This window comes from Littorina saxatilis, linkage group LG16, assembly GCF_037325665.1.
Source record: "Littorina saxatilis isolate snail1 linkage group LG16, US_GU_Lsax_2.0, whole genome shotgun sequence".
In the NCBI taxonomy this organism is placed as follows: domain Eukaryota; kingdom Metazoa; phylum Mollusca; class Gastropoda; order Littorinimorpha; family Littorinidae; genus Littorina; species Littorina saxatilis.
Genome location: NC_090260.1, coordinates 50,666,756 through 50,679,127, shown reverse-complemented (window position 1 = coordinate 50,679,127; position 12,372 = coordinate 50,666,756). Strand labels below are relative to the sequence as shown.

Below are 12,372 nucleotides of genomic sequence, written 5' to 3'. Positions count from 1 at the left end.
CGTGTGAAGTCATTTTATGACAATACTTTTAAGAATGTCATCGAGTGTGCTAGTTTTTACATTTAGTCAAGTTTTGTTTGTTTGCTTAACGCCCAGCCAACCACGAAGGGCCATATCAGGGCGGTGCTGCTTTGACATATAACGTGCGCCACACACAAGACAGAAGTCGCAGCACAGGCTTCATGTCTCACCCAGTCAAACTATTCTGACACCGGACCAACCAGTCCTAGCACTAACCCCATAATGCCAGACGCCAGGCGGAGCAGCCACTAGATTGCCAATTTTAAAGTTTTGGTATGACCCGGCCGGGGTTCGAACCCACGACCTCCCGATCACGGGGCGGACGCCTTACCAGTTGTGTGAGTAACTCGAAGTATAAAGTATAGTTTGAAGCCAGCCACTATCGACCTCATTATGTTTTTTAAATGTTAACAAAAACCCTTGTGGAAAAAGGATAAAAGAGCGTGCCACCATTTTGAGGTAATAAGAATAAGAATAAGAATACTTTATTATCTCATAGAGAAATTCAGGCGTGGTACATAACAATATTACAAACAAGACATTGATTTTACATAAAACATATAGCACTATATATAGCTATTCTGATGGACACGTGGGGGAATTCGGGGGCTGTGATTGGATGGTCTCACACATCCCTTTTCCGATCATCAAAGCATAACGATACAAAAGTTGGCCATTTTTGCCGATATCCAAACGATATCGGCAATAACAAAGACGCGTGGTTCCGGTTTCTTCCACGTGTATAAAGTACACGCATACCTCGCCAGGTTTGTTTCTGTCACTCTGTGACTAGTCGACAGACGATGCCATTTGCTTTGTGTGTGTTTTTGTTGTTGCTTACTGTACATGACATAGGCCCTACATTACGTGTAAAATCCAGTTCTTTAACAGGCAACAAACCTTGCAAATTTCCAGAAGCTGCAATCTGAAGCGACCTATCTCGGATTCTAGCAGACGATCTCTCCAATGTAACATTGAATGTTTAACACAAAATCAGCAAACTCTCCTGTCACATAGAACGTCCATTGTATAGTCTAGTCAGTGCAATGTTGAAATGAAGTTACCGGTCTGAAACATTTCGTCGTTTCTTCTGAGACAATCCTTGTTCTCTTATCATCTACAGATTTACCGCTGTCTTCACCACGCGAATTCCCAACAGAAGTCAGACTTTCGAACATACAATCTACGTAGGCAAGCATGATACGTCATGACGTCATATGATTCCTAACATATTGACGTAATGCTAAGCATCCGGTTATCTCGAGTTTTCTCCGTAATACATGTCCGTGGGTTTTTCAATGTTCGGTTATTTCCGTGGCTTCATGCGGAAAGGGAACCGTCGTCTGCATTCAACGACATGGACCATTCTGGTACTTGTCGCTGACAAAAACATGATTCTAACACAGAATTTAATGTCAGAATAGCTATATAAACGCTATTGTGTTTTCAGCGTAGCAATAGGGTCCGATATTTAGACTCGAACAAGTATAATGCGACTCGTCTTCGACTCGTCGGCATTATACTTGTCTCGTCTAAATATCGGGCCCTATTGCTACGCTGAAAACACAATAGCTGTTAATAACAGGGCAGGTTATAGAAACACCTTCCACATACCTCTCTGGACATTCCTTGCATTGTTCTTACGCATTCAGACATGAACACATCCATGTCTCATTTACACATCGCACACATGGACATTCTTATACGCTCAACTTACCCATTCACACATGGACATTCCACCACGCTCCACTTACACATTCTTATACGCTCCACTTACACATTCACATATGGGCATTCTTATATGCTCCACTCCCACATGGACATTCGACTACGCCCACTTACACGTTCACACATGGACATCTTTAAAGCACTGCGCTTACATTCTCGCACACCTGCGCGTATAACGAACTATGGCTAAACATCATTGCAAAATATCATAGCATACAATATATCAGAAAATATACGGTTGTACATAAAACCAATACATACATGTACATTACTACTGATTGCACTGGCAGAAGAGGGGCTGGGTCGGGTATGTGGATGTGTTTACATGTTGCTAAGGGTGATGGATTTGGGGATGAAGCTGTTTTGCAGCCGGAGTGTCCTAGCTTTGTGCGTGCGAAGTCTACGGCCAGAGGGAAGGAGTTCATAGAGGTGGGCTAGGACATGAAACCTATCTGAAGCTATCCGCCTACTCTTTCTCACCACACGCTTTTCATACAGGGACTCCACACTTGCTTGCTGCCTGCCAATCACCTTGCTACTGACATTCACCATTCGCACTAAGACATTCCTGTTCTTCACACTCAGACCTCCATACCAGGCCACAACACCGAAAGTGATGACAGACTCAATGAAAGAGCGGTAGAAAGTTTGGAGGATAGAAGGGTTCACATTCAACTTCCTAAGTTTCTGAAGGCAGTAGATGCGTGACTGACATTTTTTGTGTATGAGGGTGGTGTTTGCATTGAAGGACAGCTTATCATCGATAACTGTGCCAAGATACTTATATTCAGTCACACGCTCAACAGTCACACCATCAATCATCAGGTCAGGGACAGGGGCAGGGTTTCTTCTAAAATCTATCAGAAGTTCTTTGGTCTTTGTCACATTCTGACTGAGCAACTCTGTTTCTACCCGGCATTTCAATTCTGCGGAAGTTGCAGATTTGTGATTTGGACACCTGGCTTGTTTCACATCACTACTTTCTGACGTAATGCGGAAACCATTTTTAATGCCATTCAGCAGAAAGGTCCTGTCGGGATCCTCAATAAGTTCGTCTTGCCAGTTACTTATTGGTGAAGAAATTGATTGGTAATTACCAAGGAAAGGACAGTTGAAGGGGTCTTGTGCTACAAACGGGGCCTGTTCGAAAGGGTTTGTGAGTTGGACAAAAGCATTTGGTCCTACCTGATCGGTTGGCTGCTCGCTGTCCTAATCTTTGTGGCCTGGCTCTGCCTGATGGTTGACTTGCGCGTGTGGCTTAGAACACACCAGACACACATGCTCGTAATTACACCGAGCTCCAAACGAACACTTCCCGTTGTTGTACTGAAGGCAGATGTCCTTTCCACCAGGGCCTTTTTTCTTGTCACGGTTGTCTGTATGGCGGCTGGTCTTCGTCGCTACGGTGACAGGCTTCTCTTTCAGGAGCGTTGTTGACAGGTGTTGACTGTCGCTGCCCCACCGGAAGGATGCTGCCGCTTGTTGTTGTCGGTACTCGTTGTCGTATACCAACACGCTTGTCCAGGTAAAGCGACAAGCCAGCTCTCCCACCTTAGCTGTATAGGACAGGTAGTCCTTTATTCCTGTGCCATTAAGGCGACCCTCATCCAATAGCCTGGCCATGATCCTGGCGTTGGCGGACATCCACTGCGCTGGTGACACCTCCCGCAGCTTCGTTTTTGTCCCTGTCTTGAGGTACAGGGACGTGCCAGGGATGAGGGCCACCTCTTCCACGTTTTCCGTGGCAGGCAAAAAATCCACGATGATGTGGGCTTTCTCACCTTGTGGCCTTTTTGTTGAAAGGTAGACCTGTGGGTCCAGGTCGACCCTTTCGGAAACCTTGTGTTCTGTATCCTGGAGAACTGATGGCGTCCCCAGCAAATCATGCATCAGCATGCTGGGCGACCGCTCTGCTGATACACCTTGGGGCACAACTGGAGAAGTCACTGACATGGGTCCCCCACCATTTTCTGCCTGCAACAGTCCTACAGCCCTGCGAAGGGCAGAGGCATCTCCTCTTTTTAGAGACAAAGCGTCAATGTCGGTCTCCCGTAATCCCATCATTGACGTCATAGTGACTATCTTCTCCGTTTCGAGAGCCACAACAACGTCCTTGTCAAGTTCGTTGCCTCGAACAAAGGACGGAAAAAAATCCTTGTCACACATTGTTTGTTTATTATCGCTGCTGCTCGGTGCTGTGGCTGCTGCCGCCGCTGTGTGTGGTTATCCCTGCACTGACCAATTCCGTTTCCCTCCACGCTACCTGGCATCTTCTCTTTCACACACACACACTCACACCCACAGGCCACACCCACATTCTTATTGTAACTTACCCCCTCCTTCCCGACCTCCACCCCCCACTCGCTTCCTACGTTTAAACTAGCTTATACCTTGCAGGGATAATCTGCACTTTAGGTCTAAAAAGTTGTCTTTACACCAGGCGTTGAATTGTTCTACTTCTGCAAAGTAAGTTGCGTCACTATTGGAGAGATCTTCTAGCACTGTATCATCTGAATATTTGATAAGAAGGGTGGAGTCAGTGCCACTGCAGTCGTTAGTGTAGAGTGTGAACAACACAGGGGAGATAACTGTACCCTGTGGAGAGCCTATGGAGGTGGACCTAAGGGAAGAGAGAGCTGTCTGAAAGCGGACTGACTGGGTTCTGTTAACGAGAAAGTTGATAATCCACAGGATAAGCCTTGGAGTCACGCTGTAGCGGAGAAGTTTCTGGGCCATGAGGCAGGGTTGGATAGTGTTGAAGGCAGAAGAGAAGTCTATGAAAAGAATGCGTACAAAAGAGCCAGGTTTTTCTAAGTGTGTGTATGCGTTGTGTAAGAGTGTGAGTGTGGCGTCATCTGTGCATCTGTTCTGCTTGTATGCAAACTGGAAGGGATCCTGATGGGGCTTGACCTGATGGAGCAGTCTAAAGAGGACAATGCGCTCAAAGCACTTCATAACAATAGAGGTGAGAGCTACAGGGCGATAGTCATTCAGGGTTTTGGGCTTGTTGTTCTTGGGGACAGGGCTGATCGTAGAGTTTTTCCAGAGTCTGGGCACACAGTGCAATCTTTCAGAGACCAACTAAACAAACGGCTAAAAACAACGGACAACTGACAGGCACATGATCTCAAAACACGTCCACAGATGTTATCAGGACCAACTGCTTTCTTTACATTCAACTTGCTAAAAACCTTCTCAACAGTCTTGCCTTGAATTTCAAAGTCCTCCTCATCACCTGCCATATCTACCTTAAGCTGGGAAGTCACGCTGTCTAAATCATCCTTCAAATCATCTTTCTCGAATCTACAATAGAACTCGTTTAATTTCTCAGAAAATTCAACCTGTTCTTTCATCGGCATGCTATTGCTACTGGATTTTGATTTGGCCTGTCCTGACAAAGTTTTAAGTCCTTTCCATGCGTCTGCTAAGCTACCTGATTCAAACTGTGACTCTACTTTCTCTTTGTACTGTCTCTTCGCTTCCAAAATTTCTCTCCTCAACTTGTTCTGCACTACTTTCCTTTCTACTCTATCTCCAGTCTGAAATGCTACCTTTTTCTCGTTGAGTGTGGCTTTGAGAGACTTTGAAATCCAAGGTTTGTTGTTGGGGTACAATTTCACTGTCTTAGATGGGACAATCATATCCTCACAAAAATTGACATAGTCAGAAATCACTTCAGTAGCTTCTACTGACTGAAAGCATAGTGGACCTTCAGTTCCAATTGAGAACTTGTTAACACTTAGACATTACAGAGAGAATGAATATGCAATAGCAGAAGAAGATGAAGATTCTTGATACAAAGATATCGTCATTAATTGTCGCCGGCGTTACTATAATTATATCCCATTTCAAGCTGTCAAATGATTGGGTTTTTTCTGTCAAAAACTCGTTCGAACTCATAGTGATAAGAAACGTGAAGAACTCCACGCGCCAAGGAATAAAATGGTGTGACGCCATTCACTGCATGACGTATTCCCTTTTCCAAACTAGCAAGGACATGTTAAATGACGTTCTCTGGTGTTGGATTGTGCTCAGCCGAACTCATTGTATTGTAGGAGGGATGTTTTGATATCTCTGAACGAAAATCGCATGTTAACCCATCATTCATTGGTAAACAACATTCAAGGGAAAGAGTTGCAAGGCAAGGGCGGATCTGGGGGGGGGGGGGGTTACACGGGTTACGTAACCCCCACCCCCCCACCCCCCCCAAAAAAGAGGTAATTTATTGGCTCAGGATGCACCAGATAGCTCTATTTTGCTTCTTCGGCGCCGTCAACTTGTATCTTCGCAGTCATTTTGTAACCCCCCCCCCCCCCTCCAAAGTGAATTGATCCGCCCTTGCAAGGAGATATGCGAAGGTTTTCTTATACAGCGATTGTAGAAGGAAGAAACCAGTTTACTCGAGTGAAGTAACCGGGGAAAAAACACATCGGTAAATTCGGCCAGCGTTCGCACCACTGTCGACACTAATACAACTTTATGTATAATGGGGAGCTTATTATTCTAAGAAAGGTAACAATGAATGGAGACAATAAAACTCAGGTGCACATCTGTGGCTCTGAGGCAGTGTGCATGCACACTATCTTGTTGAAGAAGAAGAAGAAGAAGAAGAAGAAGAAGAAGAAGAAGAAGAAGAAGAAGAAGAAGAAGAAGAAGAAGAAGAAGAAGAAGAAGAAGAAGAAGAAGAAGAAGAAGAAGAAGAAGAAGAAGATCTGTTGAAAACATTGGAGCTGCACTTAAAACAACAAAGAAGCTGTCTAGATCTCAAGAAAAGAGTAAACAACTGCCATTTGCCTTGCAAACTGAAAAGTCACAACTTCTGCTGAGGATTATCAGGGTTAGTCAAGAACACAAATCATGTTGAAAATAATAAACAGTGGGTTTATAGGGCTAATGTGGATATTTTCTGGATGTACCAGAATCGATCTACGACATGATGACAAAAATATGACATGGTCTGCGGCTAATGGTAACTCAGATCTTGCACCGCAACATTTGAGTATATTTTTTAGTAAATAAAATATCCGAAAAATACGCCCACTCCCCTTATGCACCAATTTCGCTTAAAAGTAGGGGGTGGGCGTTTACTGGGTATTGCACCAAGTGAAGAATCTGTTCCTTGTGAGAAATAGCGGTATTTGATCACTTGTTTGAGAATCATAGTAGGATTTGTTTCTGTGGAAAAGCTACATATAGGCCTACCCTCTCTGTCTCATCCTCTTTGACACAGACACAATCGTGTGTGCAAGTGTCTCGCCAGACTGGAACATTTGACACAGACACAATCGTGTGTGCAAGTGTCTCGCCAGACTGGAACATTTGACACAGACACAATCGTGTGTGCAAGTGTCTCGCCAGACTGGAACATTTGACACAGACACAATCGTGTGTGCAAGTGTCTCGCCAGACTGGAACATTTGACACAGACACAATCGTGTGTGCAAGTGTCTCGCCAGACTGGACCATTTGACACAGACACAATCGTGTGTGCAAATGTCTCGCCAGACTGGACCATTTGACACAGACACAATCGTGTGTGCAAGTGTCTCGCCAGACTGGAACATTTGACACAGACACAATCGTGTGTGCAAGTGCCTCGCCAGACTGGACCATTTGACACAGACACAATCGTGTGTGCAAATGTCTCGCCAGACTGGAACATTTGACACAGGCACAATCGTGTGTGCAAGTGTCTCGCCAGACTGGAACATTTGACACAGACACAATCGTGTGTGCAAATGTCTCGCCAGACTGGAACATTTGACACAGACACAATCGTGCGTGTGCAAGTGTTTCGCCAGAATGGAACATTTGACACAGACACAATCGTGTGTGCAAGTGCCTCGCCAGACTGGAACATTTGACACAGACACAATCGTGTGTGCAAGTGCCTCGCCAGACTGGACCATTTGACACAGACACAATCGTGTGTGCAAGTGTCTCGCCAGACTGGAACATTTGACACAGACACAATCGTGTGTGCAAGTGTCTCGCCAGACTGGACCATTTGACACAGACACAATCGTGTGTGCAAGTGTCTCGCCAGACTGGAACATTTGACACATACACAATCGTGTGTGCAAGTGTCTCGCCAGACTGGAACATTTGACACAGACACAATCGTGTGTGCAAGTGCCTCGCCAGACTGGAACATTAGACACAGACACAATCGTGTGTGCAAGTGCCTCGCCAGACTGGAACATTTGACACAGACACAATCGTGTGTGCAAGTGTCTCGCCAGACTGGAACATTTGACACAGACACAATCGTGTGTGCAAGTGTCTCGCCAGACTGGACCATTTGACACAGACACAATCGTGTGTGCAAATGTCTCGCCAGACTGGAACATTTGACACAGACACAATCGTGTGTGCAAGTGCCTCGCCAGACTGGAACATTTGACACAGACACAATCGTGTGTGCAAGTGTCTCGCCAGACTGGACCATTTGACACAGACACAATCGTGTGTGCAAGTGTCTCGCCAGACTGGAACATTTGACACAGACACAATCGTGTGTGCAAGTGCCTCGCCAGACTGGAACATTTGACACAGACACAATCGTGTGTGCAAGTGTCTCGCCAGACTGGAACATTTGACACAGACACAACCGTGTGTGCAAGTGCCTCGCCAGACTGGAACATTTGACACAGACACAATCGTGTGTGCAAGTGCCTCGCCAGACTGGAACATTAGACACAGACACAATCGTGTGTGCAAGTGCCTCGCCAGACTGGAACATTTGACACAGACACGATCGTGTGTGCAAGTGTCTCGCCAGACTGGAACATTTGACACATACACAATCGTGTGTGCAAGTGTCTCGCCAGACTGGAACATTTGACACATACACAATCGTGTGTGCAAGTGTCTCGCCAGACTGGAACATTTGACACAGACACAATCGTGTGTGCAAGTGTCTCGCCAGACTGGAACAATTTGCCACAGACACAATCGTGTGTGCAAGTGTCTCGCCAGACTGGAACAATTTGCCACAGACACAATCGTGTGTGCAAGTGTCTCGCCAGACTGGAACATGGAAATTAACAACAACAATCCCTTTGTGTCATAGTTTTCTAACAAGGGCTCATATCGCAAATGACAATGATGACTCAAGATCGGCTTCGTGTAGCCAGCGTTACGAGCAGCAATGCTTGTGTCAAAATCGGAGTTGGGGTTTGGGGAAGGACTCTCAGGACTCAGGACTCAGGAATGTTTTATTTTAGGCCATCGCCCATAAATAGGATGAAACACAATTACAAATAGAAAACATGTTCACAGGCAATCTGCTTTAACGGTTCAATTGTATTATACATGTAAGGGGTAAGATATGTGTCAAACACAGAGGCGTATTGAAAAAAAAACACCCAGTCAATTTCCTCGAGAATCGTCGTTAACTTTTTGCATGGCTGTCCAGAGACTGCAGTATAGTAGCATTCGCTCGAATGATATCTCTGTATTTTGTGAAGAGGATAAGGATCAACTAGAATTGTTTTGGTGTGTGTACACCTTTGGAATGGGCGTTTACAAGGTACTACACCATATACACGGGTGTTTTTTCACCCAAAGTAGGGGGGTGGGCGTTTGTTCGATACTAGGCGTTTATAATGTTGTTTACGTTACTAGTCAAATTAAATAAATAAGACCCTCCATAAACGTTTATATCATATAACTTCAAAGAAGGATTGAATGTGGGGCTAGGGGTTGGGAGGGTGGGGGGGTGGAGGGTAATTGCAGCAACACTTGAGTGAGCATTTAGCACAACCAGTGACCTGCCAAGAGAGTGAACGCTACAAGCTGTGCTGGCGATGCACGTGGTTTGCTCGTGGGACAACACGTGCAGGGGGATTTACCTGTATAAATATCCCGGCCCAGAGCGACAACATCAACCCTGTTTCTGGAGCCCAGCCTTCTACTTTGCAAGTGTTCCGTCCGTGAGTATTTTGTTTCTCTCTATCAGACTGAGACACGTCGAAACCAGTTTTGGAATTTTAATTCAGGACTTTATTTTTTTTTCTCGATATTCCATTGCGTGTTTCTTTTCCGTTTAAATACCTAAGTGCTGACCATAATTTAACATAATGAAAAAGTGAATGCTAAAAAAGTGAGTTGGACATGCAGTTAAAATATTAATAACTTCTTACTGAATTATTCAGTGCACCCAAAGTAACATGCCCACAATTCTCATAGTCAAATCAATATAGACTTTACCCGGACATGTAAGAAATACTTACGCTGAAAGAAAAACAAAACAAGTCGATTGTAACATTTTATCAGATAAATTTAACGAAAGAGAACAGATGTTGTCATGTCATTCACACATAAGATGAGATTGTCAAATTGTTCGGGAATTATTGAAAATGAGAATCAAGGATTTTCCACAGAATTTTCAGAAAACTTAACAGTTTTGAAATAAAAAAAATAATGTTGCAAAATTGTACAGAGGGTTGAATGAGTAAGTTAAAGCCCTGGGGATCTCCTGACTGTATTCTGACGCAAGGAAAACGGCAGAAGGTCAAGCTGCAGTTAGAACTGTTAGAGCAGCGTACATTTCGTGCAGCACAGGTGCGTGCAAGAGCTCATGGGATCGAGTAGGGTGGAACGAACACACCTTTTTTTTGGAGGGAGGTGGGGGGGGGGGGGTAGAAAGTGCCAGAAAAATGCAAATATAATGGAAAATGTAACAGATGGAAACGGACGAATGGTTAAAACGCAAGAGGATACTTTACGCGTGCAAAAAACATATTTTCAAATGTGCATAAATAAAACAATTGATGAAGGAAATATGAGTTTGAACATTGATATGTTTTTCGATGGAACTAAGGTTCTAAAAATTAATGATCAGCAGAAAGAAAGTTGTAAAGGGAAAGTGGCAAAAGGAGAAGTTTTGTCTGCCTTAAATATATGAATAATAGTTCTGCGCCTGGAATTGAGGCATAAGTGGAGTTTTATAAGGTCTTTTGGGGAAGCCTAAAAAGGTTTATACTTGTTTCTTTTGACTCTGCTTTCAAGAATGGAACTTTCTCTAATTCATAGTGCAAAACGGTAATCACCCGGATTCAGAAAAGAAAGGATGTATCAAGAAATGAATTACAGAATTAGATAACTATTTCACTGACTAATACATATTCTATGTTATCAGTAATTTGTTTAGCTCTTTGGCTTTTTTGGTGTTACAGGCAATGCTTTTAATGAGGAGAAAGTTGGTTATATAAAAGGGAGACGTGTCTCAACCTTATTGCGATTAATGGATGAGGAACATGCAGATTGACAGAATAAGCTTGGCTTGATGGTTTCAATTGATTTTTTCATGCATGTGATTGAATTTCAAAAGAGTTCATGTTGAAGATGTTTGATAAATTAGGTTTCGGAACTCATTTTGTAAAATGGATTGACGTTTTGATGAAAAACGCCAGAATTAAGTTGTGTAAATTATTGTGGTTGGTTATCTGCATTTTTTTATTTTTATATTTAGTCAAGTTTTGACTAAATATTTTAACATCGAGGGGGAATCGAAACGAGGGTCGTGGTGTATGTGCGTGCGTGTGTGTGTGTGTGTGTGTGTGTGTGCGTGTGTGTGTGTGTGTAGAGCGATTCAGACTAAACTACTGGACCGATCTTTATGAAATTTGACATGAGAGTTCCTGGGTATGAAATCCCCATACGTTTTTTTCATTTTTTTGATAAATGTCTTTGATGACGTCATATCCGGCTTTTCGTGAAAGTTGAGGCGGCACTGTCACGCCCTCATTTTTCAACCAAATTGGTTGACATTTTGGTCAAGTAATCTTCGACGAAGCCCGGGGTTTGGTATTGCATTTCAGCTTGCTGGCTTAAAAATAATTAATGACTTTGGTCATTAAAAATCTGAAAATTGTAAAAAAAAAAAAAAATTTATAAAACGATCCAAATATACGTTTATCTTATTCTCCATCATTTGCTGATTCCAAAAACATATAAATATGTTATATTCGGATTAAAAACAAGCTCTGAAAATTAAATATATAAAAATTATTATCAAAATTAAATTGTCCAAATCAATTTAAAAAACACTTTCATCTTATTCCTTGTCGGTTCCTGATTCCAAAAACATATAGATATGATATGTTTGGATTAAAAACACGCTCAGAAAGTTAAAACAAAGAGAGGTACAGAAAAGCGTGCTATCCTTCTTAGCGCAACTACTACCCCGCTCTTCTTGTCAATTTCACTGCCTTTGCCATGAGCGGTGGACTGACGATGCTACGAGTATACGCTCTTGCTGAAAAATGGCAGCTACTTGACTAAATATTGTATTTTCGCCTTACGCGACTTGTTTATATTGAATCCGTTATAAGGCAAGGTTGTCATTTTGTTCTTCACTGGCCTTCGTACTGACAGTTGAATTATTAGCAGTAACAATTCGAGAGACCAAGGATATAAAGGGTACGTATGTCATCATGGAATAATGGAGATATTGATAAAGTGTTGAAAGTATTGTTGTACGCCGGTAATATTACATGATTTTTTTCCCGGATGAACATAACATGTTCCGAGCCTTAATAGCTTTTTTTTTCTTCCGAAATACCAGGTTTCAACATAAATCGCCTTAAGTCAACAATGGGGCGGGGACATAGCTCAGTT

General features: G+C 43.3%; 2 protein-coding genes across 2 annotated transcripts in view; both read left to right on the top strand.

Annotated features, from left to right (window-relative positions):
• The window catches only part of LOC138951199 (uncharacterized), a 155,182-nt gene that overhangs the window by 54,554 nt on the left and 88,256 nt on the right, over positions 1-12,372 (top strand). The window lies entirely within an intron of this gene.
• The window catches only part of LOC138951203 (uncharacterized), a 31,614-nt gene continuing 28,771 nt past the window's right edge, over positions 9,530-12,372 (top strand). The window contains exon 1 of the mRNA XM_070322857.1: positions 9,530-9,683. The gene's annotated coding sequence lies outside the window, so the exon portion shown is untranslated. The remainder of the gene's footprint in view (positions 9,684-12,372) is intronic.